This window comes from Triturus cristatus, chromosome 4_1 (assembly GCF_964204655.1).
Source record: "Triturus cristatus chromosome 4_1, aTriCri1.1, whole genome shotgun sequence".
NCBI lineage: Eukaryota > Metazoa > Chordata > Amphibia > Caudata > Salamandridae > Triturus > Triturus cristatus.
Window position 1 is genome coordinate 1,239,510,549 of NC_140585.1, and position 13,605 is coordinate 1,239,524,153.

General features: G+C 45.8%; 1 protein-coding gene across 2 annotated transcripts in view; it reads right to left on the reverse strand.

The window, feature by feature from the left end:
* Positions 1–10,215, reverse strand: part of RARG (retinoic acid receptor gamma) — a 442,759-nt gene extending 432,544 nt beyond the window's left edge. Inside the window, exon 1 of one of the 2 annotated variants that reach the window (XM_085654659.1) lies at positions 9,630–10,215. The gene's annotated coding sequence lies outside the window, so the exon portion shown is untranslated. Of the gene's footprint in view, positions 1–8,768; positions 9,369–9,629 lie in introns of those variants that run through there. The other variant, XM_085654660.1, reaches the window with a different exon arrangement.
* Positions 10,216–13,605: the final 3,390 nt, after the last annotated feature.

A 13,605-nucleotide genomic window follows, 5' to 3' on the forward strand; every position in this document is an offset into this window, starting at 1 on the left:
CCCATGTCTAAATAGGGCACGACAACTGCAAGTAATGTGGGGCAGTGGAACCAGACATTGATGGAGATTCACCTGCTCCACCAAACTCCAAATGAGAGATAGGTCTTCACAGACAATTATATCATGTTCACAGAGATTTAAAATGGAAAAAATCCCTGGAGAATGTTTGAGAAGCACATGAACAAATGGGATTTAAAAAATTGCCTTGCAGATAAGCTCTTGAGTACTCTAAATCCACTTTATAGAAAATCTTTGTGAATGCAGTATACCACAGGCATCAACGTTGTTACTGATTTTTCCCTATATATGTGTGCCTTCTAGAAGTCATCGAACACCAGAATCTTAGCATTCACAAGCACGCTAATGACTGACAAATTTAAGCTGCTTGAGGTTTCAGAGGGGTCCCCAGCAGTCACCGACAGGGTAATGCACACCCAAACACTGTATGCTAGAGAACTGCTTTTGCCTCTGTACAAGGAAGAATAAGATCATGCTTGTGGATTCGGTCCTGGTCATTCCTCCCACCCTTCAAAATCAAAGGGAGGGAGGTAGAGGGAGGGTCAGGGAATCACTCAGTCTCCAAGGTCAGTATCAGGCATCAAAAGAACTGATCCGCAAGGCCCAGATGTCTGTACTGGGGTGAATGTATTACATTGTTCTGCATTCTGTCCATCAATAGTTCTTTTTGTATTTGTCACCTCAAGTGGGATGGGTATGCTCAGACGTGAGTCCCGTGCTCTCCATGCCACTGGAATCAAGCTATCCTGGCTGAAGAGGGGTGAAACCCCGAAACCGGTCCTAGGATGCTTGTTTCCAGTCCAGGGAGGACCTGGCCTGGCAGTTCGGGCTGGACTGTTCCCATTAGGCACAGGGTCAAGACTGATTTGCATATGGCTGGGTCCAAACTGGAATGGCATGGTGAGCAAAAAACGATGGATTTAGGCCCAGATCTATGTACTGGGGTGAATGTATGACATTGTTCTGCATTCTGTCCATCAATAGTTCTTTTTGCATTTGTCACCCCGAGTGGGACGGGTATGCTCAGACGTGAGTCCCGTGCTCTCTATGCCACTGGAATCAAACTATCCTGGCTGAAGAGGGGTGAAACCCCGAAACCGGTCCAAGGATGCTTGTTTCCAGTCCAGGGAGGACCTGGTCTGGCAGTTCGGGCTGGACTGTTCCCATTCGGTACAGGGTCAAGACTGATTTGCATATGGCTGGGTCCAAACTGGAATGGCATGGTGAGCAAAAAAACGATGGATTTAGGCCCAGATCTCTGTACTGGGGTGAATGTATGACATTGTTCTGCATTTTGTCCATCAATAGTTCTTTTTGCATTTGTCACCCCAAGTGGGACGGATATCCCGTGCTCTCCATGCCACTGGAATCAAGCTATCCTGGCTGAAGAGGGGTGAAACCCCGAAGCCGGTCCAAGGATGCTTGTTTCCAGTCCAGGGAGGACCTGGCCTGGTAGTTCGGGCTGGACTGTTCCCATTGGGCACAGGGTCAAGACTGATTTGTATATGGCTGGGTCCAAACTGGAATGGCATGGTGAGCCAAAAAAACATGGATTTAGGCCCAGATCTCTGTACTGGAGTGAATGTATGACATTCTTCTGCATTCTGTCCATCAATAGTTCTTTCCGCAATGCCAATGCTCCATAGGTTCATTGAGGACTCTCTTGAAGACCGTCATTCATATGCTCAAACCCAATGTGGTGTATTATGTCCGCTGGGGTGATATTGTGGGTAGTTTCATCATAGGGTCTCTTTCACTTGAGTGTCTCATTCTCCAAGTGAACAACCATCCTCCTTCCTGGAGGCGAACTGGCCATATGAAGACTGTGGTGACATGTGAGTATATTAAAATGATCTCTAATTCCAGACAGAGTATTAATTGAGAAATAGATTTTAAAAAAGGGGGATGGGACGGGAGAGACTCAGAGAAATAACCAGCTTTGCTGCTGCACAAATATGTTCAGACTGCATAAGTACTCTCAAATTCCACAAGGCTTCACTATTTCTTAAAATAAGGCAACATATTGTGCCTCCAACGTTGATGTGTCCAGGAAGGAAGTGCCACCTGGACAAAGATATATGTAAGTCATCGTGCTCACAGAGGCAACCTCAAAATTTGAGGAAAACCAGCTCACTTGGTCCCAATGAAGGACCGAGACCCGTATGGGCTATATAGGGCTGAAACATGTCGACTTTACCTTATCACCAGACTAGTAATTCTTCCCTAGAACATTGCTGTTTCTTTTAACCTTATCCTCGTCCTCTTTTTATCTATGTCTCAATAAATACTCTGACTGGGATTGGAGATAATGTTCATATACTCACATGCCACCACTCTCTTCATATGGCTAGTTCACCTTCAAGGAAGGAGGATGGTTAAACTTAATGAAAATACATTTGCTTCCAAAATGTTTACTGGTGAAATCTCACCCACTTAATTTAGCGAGCATCTTTTCCCTTTAATTGTAACCTTGGCTTTTCCGCTTACATGTACTTTACTGGAAAGTGGTAAATGAAAAGTATAACATGAAAATACAGTTTTCTAAAAGTCTGGAAGGTTTTTGGCAGGTATCTATATTTCCTATTACATCTCAACTAGTGAATCATCGTTCGCCCTCCCTCTGCTCTCCCTGGACCCCACTACTATTTATCGTCTGTTATCCGCATCCACTGTTTTGACTTGATCTAACTCTCTTGATGTGATCTTGGTGTAAATATATACTTATGTAAAGCGCTATGATACCCTCGGGTCTTCCAGTGCTATATAAAACTCTAAATAAATAAATTAATCTCCTGCCGCATATACTTCCTGAATTAGCAGCTATGTGTCCCAAAGTATAGATGGGATAAAACAAAATGCATGAGGCCTCTGTTGTCCAAGAGGGGATCGCAATGAACAACGGCCCCATCTATGTGGACTCGAGGTTATTTCCTGCAGTGAACATCCATGTGAATGTAGATGCCACAAGTGATCCCTTAAAGCCCAAGAACTGTGAGGTGTCACTTCTCGTTGGGCTCTGTCCCATCTGTAATCAAAGGAGTAGAGATGCCACCACTGATGATCAACACCCTTAAGATATTACAATTGACAATTTGCACACCCCGGTCCATGTGAAAGTTTAGATTTTGTGTAGGCTTGAGTAGGGTGCTACCACTCTACATCATCTACTGTCTTCTGAGTCCGAAAATGTTAACTTAGTTTTGCATTTTTGAGTCAAGCAAAAACATTTAAAAATATTTAAGATCAGGATTTATTAAAAAGCAAAATATGTATGTTTTGGAGTTGCTGCAAAGGGATGCGTGTTAGTGAATTCCCATTTCATCCAAATCAAAATGTTTACATACATGTTTTTCATTGACTTTACAGGCAAATGAGCAATAAGCAGTGGAATGTCTGGAAACGCCTAAAACGAACATCTTTACATGGAGAGCATTGTTGCATGGTGTTATAGAGCTTTGCTAATAACGTCTCAACACATCCTAGGTGTGAGCACTGTATTTGTAACGCTGGTATTTTTATTTTTAAAACAGGGGTGCGGTCCAAATAAAATGTACTCTATTTGTTTCAAAGGGTTGCTGTAAGTCAGAGTATAGCTCGATGTACTGCATGGAAGATAGGCCCGTATTTGACTAGCAGAGTCTACCAGATCTGAAAGCACTTTTGAGAGTTGATCCATTTGGACTTTCTAGTTGAGCACAGCGTGGTCACTTCTCATCCTTGAGGGTGACCTGAAGTATTCTTGGTAGGCAAATCTGCTATTCTTGCAAAAACATGCTCCCTGCTTTAAGGGGTTCATTTAAAACGCTTTTCTTCACTTCCACCTGGAGCAGTTGTAAGAGTGTCAAAACTGCTGCTTCGGCTCCACACCAAACAGCAGACATGTCTGAAATGGCTGCATGCTGGAGGAGGTTGCGCATGAGAGCTAGTGAGTGCATGAGTTTAAGTGGCATCGTATTTTAGAGTATTTTATGCATATATGTATATGGCCTAATGCGAGCCACATAAATACATACAAAGTACGAGTAATATAAAAACATAAAAAATACCTTCGGATAGTATTGGGGTGGTGTTGCTGTACCAATTAAAATCTATTCCTTCACACCCTGGTTTCGATAATTGCAAACCAGAGTATGGCATTGCCTGTGAGTTGTGGTGAGTGTCTGATAAACATTTGATCAAGTTTAGTGTTATTTTTGTTAATTATTTAACATTTTTATTTTATGTTAAAATATTTTTTAATACATTTTATTAAATGTCCCTATACCTTCCCCTAGAGAGAGATCCACCCTGATTGTAAATACCTCCAACAATAGGTGAAAAGTTACTAATAGTAACTTCACACATGTAACTTCAATCTAGGAGACTCAACTCCTTCGTTGGAGGGGTGGAGACATTTAAGCCTACACCTAGATGTAAATCTTCCCTGGGAACAGATGACAAGCAAAAAAGTGGAAAGATGGTGTAGGAGAATATCTATATGTGACTAAATCTATTCATGTAAATTTACTTTTGTGTATCCGGCCCAGTGTGGTTTTTAAAAAGGATTTTGTTGATGTATTGTAAGTTTATTGGGTGACCCCCCAGGTTCTAGTATAGATCCTCATATGGAAAAGGGGCTATTTGATTTGCACATTCCCTGGTGATCTTGCCTGTGTATGAGTTAACTGGAAGCAGGTGGTGGTACTGCAGGGTCATCTGCTGTCTTAGCTGGATGGTGTTCGGTGGGTGATAAGAGTTCTGTTTATGCGTGTACTTTTCCATGATTATGAATTTTACTGCTATAGTTGAATGCTTTTGTGAGCATGCTGCAGTGTTTTCTATGTGTGAGGTCTTCTGTATAATAAGGCCCTTTTTATGAGCTGGCTAGATTTAAGTGCAGAAATACTGAGGGATCAAAATCTATGTCGCCCTACTCCAGTGGCATAACGCAAAATGATGAGGCCCTACTGCAGAATGTGATGGAGGCCCCTGACTCTCCTATATCATAGATATTTACTGACCTCTGTCTAAATGGGCACCGCCTGTAGGGCTGGGGGCCCTGGAAGGGTGGGGGCCTCCCTGCATCGCAAGTGCATGGGTTACACTCCCTGCCCAACAGTGTTTCCACACCAAATTTTGCCATTGTTAGTTTACCCCTCGAGAGGGGAATAACTGCTCAGACCAAGTGTCCTTTACCAGTCAGTGTCCCCCCATTTCAGTAAAAAACACCGACGTTTATGCTTCCTCTGAATAGGTGAAAAGTATCTAGGGAGGGCCGTAGGGGTTTGGGATGGGGGAGCACCGATGCAGGGCACGCTTGTGTACTCTGTGAGGGGCTCAGGGGTACACTGTGTACTTCCTCGTACTGCTACAGGAGGTGGGCCAGGGCTGGACAGAGCTGCTTCCCACGTCCCCTGCAGCTCCTTAGACAGGCCTGGACGCACTTCGAATTGCGACCTGTAGTATTTCATCTGAAGTTATCTCCCCAGGTGAAATACCCCAACACGTAATGGGGGCCTAAGTTGTGTTGGAGGTTCATGTGTCCTGTGGTTTAGAGAAAAGGGTTTTCTGTAGCAAGTTGACTACAGTAAACTGTATGGAGTGGTGACAGCTGTGCTGCTAATAAGGCAACTGAGGGCAGAGAATGTTTGCAATAGATCGGTCTGGTGGGCCTTCAACATAGGGTTCTGGTTTGTACATTATACTTGCGTTTTTGTACCCTGTTTGTCCCCAAACAGGGTAAAGCTGGGCACTCCGAAGGGTCTGCTGGTTGTGCAACAGGTATGGGCTTGGGCAGCGTGTAATGGCCTTTACAAGGCCTATGTCACTCTGCGCCGACATGTTTTTCTGATCTTCAGAAACATTAAATACCATACTTGCACGTATCGCATGGACACTGGGCACTTGATGTCCTGTGTGAGCAGAGAATCACGAGGGCTGAACCCAGCATACCCCTCTGTTCAGAGAGGAATGTCCGCCCCCTCCAACCCCATATCTCTGTGCCTGTTACACCTTGAACCCCCTTTCTAGCTCTACGCCATGTTTTCACACGCATTCTTAAGTACCGTCATACCTCTTGTAGGCTTGTGGTGCTACAAAAAATCTAAATGTCTCAATTCGTGCTGTAACCGGGTGGTCCAAGATCTTTTGGCCGATTCCTTCTTGCATTTATTTTTTAAAGCCAAACCGGAGTGGCCCTCAGCTCGCTCTTTTCTTGATGTTGTGATGTGGACAGCACCCTGGGCCAAAAACATAAGGATGCCAGTACAGAGTGTTTCCTGTTTCCCTGAGTCCGATCATACATATAACTTCATTTTAAAACATCTTCAGAAGAAATAGTTAAATATAGATGTCTTTTAATTACCTTCCTACGAATTTACAGATTTCAAGGCATAGGGTATTTCCGATCGTAAGTTTTATACCCTGTAATGAAAAGGCCACATGCTGTGTAGAGACAGTGTAGGGCCCGCCAGGGGTGGGAATCCACAGCTCCCCAAGATCACATACACACATGTTGTATTTTTACTCCTTCCTGTTCTCCCTATCGCAGCAACGCTGGCGCTTTTTACCTCAACAGTACAAATAACACATATTCTTTTTTGGGCAAGACACTACTTTTTGTACGTACTCATAGGTGTCTGCCCCTTTTGTGCCTATGTACGGTTGCTGGTCTGTGTACAGCTGTGTGCTTTGGTAACTTGATTGATCTAAACAGTGCACCTTTTGTTTGGGTTTAAGCTCATTTGTGACTATGCACCTTTGTCACCCTATGAACAATTTCGTGACTCTGTATATCTTTTGAACCCGTCAACTTTAAGGAGTATTAACCTTTTTTGTAGGAGTGTACCTTTCTGTTCCCACTGCACTTTTGGGCCCAATCAACGTTTATGAATTCAAGGCACATTTGTTGGCCTACACACCTTATTTTTGAACTGCATTCTTATGTGAACAATGTTACTTTTATGCAATATAAATATTTCAAACTATGCATTGTGGGGGCCTGTGGGCCTTTTCGAGCCTATGTAACTTTGTGAGTTTGTTCACCTTTTGTGAGCCTATGTACCATTTTGGATCTAGACAACTCAACGCAGTTGTCTGTACTCCTGCACTCAGCAAACTCTCAAATATGGATCTTGACGGCGGTGTTCTCCTGTGGAACTGTGCCTATGCAACAATGCTGCCCTAGAGCGCTGTGAGCCCTGACCCCCGAAAATAGAGTATGTGTACGTGACAAGACATGTGTTATCCGGTTTGATCCGCGTTGTTCTCCCTTTGAGTCGCATGGGGTTTGCAGTGGTATTTACCACTTGACAGTAGCAGAGCAGGCACAACATGGGAGAACAGCACTCTCAACAAATTGAGACAGAGGCTGAGAAATATATGGTGCTGTGTGATTCAGTGAGGGAGGTGTTTGCCGCACAGATCACAAAGTAAGTTGTCTCCATTAGCCCTGTGGCTGATTGTCAGCGAATGTCGCTATCCTTCAATCCCAGTGGCAAGAGTATTGCATAGCCTGTAACCACAGTGTAGGCTAATTCGCCTCTCATCCGATCAAAGTAGAAAGGAATTACCACTCTCCCCATCAAGAGTAGAACAGGTATTCCTCTGTCCTCCAGACACAGTGGGAGTACATTCCACTGTGCCCTAATCACAGGGGAGACGGCTTTGCACTGTCCCCTGTGTCAGAGTGTGAACACATTCTGCTGTCCTTCATTTACAGTGCGAAAACCATCCTCTACCCCCATTCACAGCAGAGAAGACGGGGCGACACCATCCAGTAGTGACAGTGGGATTATAGTGTGCTTCCTTCATTCACAACGAGTGGGTCTTCTACTGACCGCTACTTACAACAGAGAGGACTTTTCACTACCCAATAACCACTGTAGGAACTCACTCGACTGTCATTCGATCACAGCGACAGAGCATGCTGCTGTTGCCCTTCACGGCACATAGGAGATTCATCCACAGTTCCTCTAATCACAAGAAAACGGAGGAGGTGTCAAACCTAACCAGGGGTGACTCGGAGGCACTCTTGCTTAAGCTCTAACATTCCACCAGGTGAATTGTTAAGGTGGTCTGATTTGGCACCGACATCTGCCTTCCTCAGACGGCAGCACCCACTGTTCACAGTTTGCTCTCTTAAAACTCCTTGCCTCTCTTTTTCGTAGTACCCACACAATCACACCACAATTTAAAAAATATACAGAAACAGCGGCAGACAAGTGCACCTCCTGCCTTGGCAAGAACATCCCCTCAAGCTTCACTATGTGTCATCCCCAACCTTAACACACACTCAGAAATAGATCTTAGACAAAAGCAGTTTCCCCCGTGACCCTCAAGATGAGGACCCCAAAAACAAGCCATGTACACAGTTAAGGGTCTTGCTGGGCGTAATTAGAACCAGAAAGAGAAAGCCGAAGAAAGAGTGAGAGAAACAACAGGGGAAAAAGAGGAAGAAAGCAATTCATTATTAAAGAAATGAGATAGAAAGTGAGAAAGGCAAAGGAAGAAAGAGGGAAAGGTAATGTGTGAATCGAGAAAAGAGTGGAGGTGGAAAGGTTATGAGAAAGAAAGAAAGAAAGAAAGAAAGAAAGAAAGAAAGAAAGAAAGAAAGAAAGAAAGAAAGAAAGAAAGAAAGAAAGAAAGAAAAGTAAAACAGCGGAGTTATGAAAGAACCCAATAAGTGTGGAAGAACTATAAAGATCAAAAGATAAAATAGAAGCTAAGAAAGAAAGAAAACATTTAAGGAAATTCATATGAAGCGAACCGACCTCCAAACAACGCCGTGCGTTCTAGGAAAGTGAACTTGGTATAGAGTTAGTGACCGATCTGGAACCATCCTGCCCTTGGTCCGGTCAATATCGTGTCGCCGCTGCCTTTCCTCCCTTGCACAAGGCTCCCTGATTCATGGCAGGCTTTTAAACTCCAAAACAGAAAGAGGGAGAGCGAGAGAGAAAGTTTCCAGGGCTGCCAGTTACCCATAAAAAAGTCTCTCTTTTTTCTGCAGACTACAAAAGCGTGCTGTTTAAAAAGCAGAGACTGGGTTGAAACTCAATGCAGCCCTTGGGCTGAGGTTTTAACTATAAAAAATTAACTCTGACATGCCTAAGGGTTTCCGCTTCGAGCAGCTTGAGGTCTGCGAGAGAGGGGCTTGACGATGCTCAGGCACCCTCACCAAGAGAGCGCGAGTGGATGTGACGGACGGCCGCCACAGGTGAAGCCCCCGCCGACCCTCGGTGGCAGTGGGCGGCTGTGCTGGCTTGCCACTGGAGCGGCTGCCGGGCGGACTCCGGAAGGACTTGCGGTAGATTGAGCGTGAGATCTGAACGGGTTCTTCCTGCTCGTCCACTCGTCGCCCCCACACTGTAGGCTACCAATCTGCAGGTCCGAAGGAAGAGGAGGGAGGGAGAGTGGTCCTCCGGGGACCAGTGCACTGTTCACCGCCAGTTCAAAGAGGGAAGAGCCGAGGTCCGGGGCTCACGCTGTCGTCAGCAAACGCCTGGCGTGGCCTGGGTACTAAGGGCACAGGCAGAGTGACCCGGGGGCTGACCTCACGATCCTTGACGGCGACAACCACATGCTCTCACCGGCACATCGCGCACAGCAGGCGAAAGGACAGGACGTACACTCACCTGGGACAGGACGTGGCGAATCCAACCCAGACCCCCAACTCCTGAGCCGCAAAACTGTTCAGTCGGGAAGCGTTCGCTCCGTCTCGCCGAGTGAGGCGTGTGCCTGCCTCCCAGTGAAGTGTGCCTCCCTCGCTCTAAATGAGGTGTGTGTCTGCCTGCCTTTGAATGTGTGCTTGTCTCGCTGTAAATGGGATGCCTGCCTGCCCTCGAGTTAAGTGTGTTTCAGCCTATAAAATATGTTACGCCTTTCCCACTATGAGTGGCGTACCTCTGTGTTGTGCATGTGTTTTCCTGTCTGAGAGTGGCGTGTGTTTCTCTGTCTAACTGAGGTGGTTTGTGTCAGTGCCCGCGAACGAGGTATGTGCCTGCCCTCCTCAGAGTGACGTGTGTGTGTTCCCTGCGTGCAGACCGTACTTGTATGTCAGCCTCTGTGTTTAAGTGCTGTTTGCGTGTTCCTCGGTGTAAGTGATCCGTCTGTTTGCCTGTATGATCTTCTGTCTCTCCCTGATGTTTGCGAGTCAGTGGGGCTCTTTCTGAAGCTGGTGTTGTCAGGGCGAAGTGTGTGTGTCTCTTAGTGCGTGGTTTATGTATGCTTGTCTCTTTCTGTGTGTGGTGTGTCTCTCACCCTCTGTGCCCCCCCCCTCCTCCTCTCTCACTTCCATGAAGAAATCTTCACAATCTGCTATTCATAACCAAAAACGGTCATGTGACCAGGCTCTTAAATATACGGCACATTTTTCAAAAAACCACAGAATGACTTCAGGGTAGGATGCAGGAAATATTTTCTGTTTCTTTTCCCCCCTCCTTGTCTCGTTGTTCAGGGTTTGAGCGGCTGTCAGACTGACTTGTGCCCGGGGCACTGGGTCCCCACGCACAGGCCACAGGAATACCTCCCTCCCTCTTTCTGCCACCCCTGGTGCGGCGTATGGCTGGCCTGCCTCGGGCAATCATCAGGCAGGCAGGCAGACAGGCGCAGCGGCGGAGGCAAACGCATAGGAGCAGAGACAGGTAGACGTGCTGAGACACAGGCAGATACTCACAAGCTGGAAACAGCACATGGGCAGAAACAGACATGACAGGAGACCGCGACAAGGCGGCACTCAGGCACAGGCACATTACAAGGCACATGTAATGTATATGGTGAATATCTAGTTACAAAGCAGTAGGTCGATTGAGAAAGGCATGCAGACGTGCATAGACAAAGACAACCGTATTTCCACAGGCATATGGCAAAAAAAGATGCATGCGCAAACAGTGACAAACGGCGAAACGATATGCATGTCTGGGGCGTACCGCACCACCTGCTGCAGCCCATGTGGGGGTGGGGGGCTGTCCCTTTAGGGGCCCCTCAACTCTTGTGCCCCCTCCACCCCCCATTCAAACAAGGCACATGAATAGCTGTGAGATGTGGGAGACTCAGAGGCCCTCTTCACATTCTGCAGCGGGGCCGCGGGATTTTCGTTCCGCCACTGGTACATGTACAGACACGCGTCCAGGGTGGCAAGAACAGTCACCGAGGGTGAGACAGAGATACAAAGATGCAGAGGCGCACGAGAAGCGCAGTCAGATATGCGTAGACAGAAACTAGCCAGGAGGTGCACACAGACATGCAAATACAAACATGTTCAGACGGATGCAAGTGGGTATGGACAGAGAGGCACACGCGGAGACATTGGCAAACACCTACACGCACGCATAGGTAGGGCCAGAGAGACACGATGGGTGGCAAACATGCCAATATGCATATATGTGCATGCATGGTCATGTGCGTCCGTGGTAGGAGAATTGGCATTCCAGCAAGGCAAATGCCCCCAGTGATTATGTCTGAGAAGCAGGGGTGCAACTAAACTCAAACTTATAGGGGGGGGTGGGGGGGGAGCTACATCTGGTGGCGAAGGCGTCTTCAAAACTTCAGTCAAAATTACTTGGGAGGGGGGGCTTTATTTGTTTTGTTGTAAACTGCATACCTTGTGGAGACTTTTTGGGACAATAGCCTTATGGCCAGTGGTACATTTGATCTGGGCCAATATGTTTGGTATCAGGGTGCATTTATAAACACAGTGTGCAAATTGGATCGGTCTCACCCTATTTAACCTTTGAAAATTTACATTATATTTGGGCATCCCTCTCCCAAAGTATGTTTACAAATATTGATATAAAATCGTGCAGATCAAGAACATTTCATTGATTATTATTCTGTTGCTACTGCATTTTTGAGTACACAATAGGTTTACATTATTTGCAGAACTGGACAACTCTCTTTCTGTCTGGAGGAAGGGTGCATCCTGTCCAGGCTCTGTAGCACAAAATATGTTGAGAAGCTTCCATCGATGGTATTACATGGTGACCCGGATTTCCTGCTACCAATACATATCCACCATTTTAATATGATTGGGAACTCCCACAGCCTGAAGTGCCACCCACGTTTAAAAAGGCTGTAGCACTAATAACACATGAAGCACATAAATTGGGCACAAATAATAATTATCCATGATGTCCCCACAGTACAGACAAACCACAATTAGAGTTAACCATTGTTAGCAGCTGCTAGATCACGCCTAACATTTGTATCCCTGCCACTGCTCTTGCTTCCCCTTGACTCCAAGTTCATGGAGGATGAGGCATGAAAAGAAATGTAGCTCTAAGCATCATTTGCCTCTAGCTATAAGCTGAGTAGTAATGAGGAAGGTGTTTAGAATCTAGGGGAAAATCAAGGGCTCAACCATGTAAAACTTTTCGTGGTCAAAGTGTGTGTGTTGTCATTTCCACTGCCCCAGGCATTTTAGTGAATTGACATCCATGAAAGAACAGAACCGATATTCAAACGTCTAAGATACCATTGAATACTAGTAGCAGAATATTGGTCAAAAGAAATAGCCTTTGGGAAAATATTTAGCAACTGTGCATGAAGAATTACTTCTACAACTTATTCTGAAATGTGCATGTATGTTTTCATAGAAGGCTTCTTGCGTATGTTTTAATGGAATTCTTGTCTTTGGAAAAGGTATCATGTAATAAGATTTTTTGAGGGAATGCTCGGCATTAGCATAACAAACATCTTCCAAAAACAATGGTAAATGCATAAAAACGGAGTGGTTTCTAACAGGAATGATGGGTTAAATTAGAACACTTGAAAATGGTTTTTGATGAACAAGGCTAATGTGATAGAAGGGCTGAGTTGTAGATATTCTACTGTCTAATGTTTTGCAGCAGGCTTAATCGTGGGCTTGATAGATAAGGGTTACAAAATTAACAACAACCATGTTAAGTTTTCAAAGGTAGAGTATTGTCTTTTCTGAGCAAGAAGCTATTAGTCTTAGACAGTAAATACCCCTGCAGCTAATCTAGCCTTCTCCTTTGCACCACCTTAAACCATTATTAGAGCCCTAACATTTATAACTCTTAAGGCCTCTTTTCTGCCATTATCCCAGCTCCCCGTCCCATTTTCTCTCTTTAGCAAAGGGCAGTGGTGGTTGGCAGGGGATGGGGTGGAAGGGCGGCGGACAAAAAAATCCACTTACCTTTTGTTGCTGGCCGGCCGTCTCACCCCTTCGGTCCCTCCTATGCTTCTGTGGCGGAAGGAAGCAGGAAGCTCACAGGCTCCCTCCCCTAAGCCAATCACAACGCTGCAATGCAGCGTTGTGATTGGTCTGAGTGCCAATGGCTTGGCGCTCAGACGGGGCTGTGAGTCTTTGAATGTTCATCAGCAGGCTGTGTAAAGCAAGCCTGGTGGGGAAAGATGTAAAGAGCGCATGACTGTTTGGCCGGCCCAAGAGGACCAGCCAAGCAGTCATGCGCACTTGGAGTGGACAAACCACTCCTCCCCCCTCACCCCAACCCCACCCGCCCTAACTCAGCCCGTAATGAAAAATAAAAGGATAACAACCAGGTTATTATCATTTTATTTTTCTGCTGCACTGCTCTCAAAGCAATGGGGCGACGCTCCTCCACCTTAGTGGAGGAGCCACCACTGGCA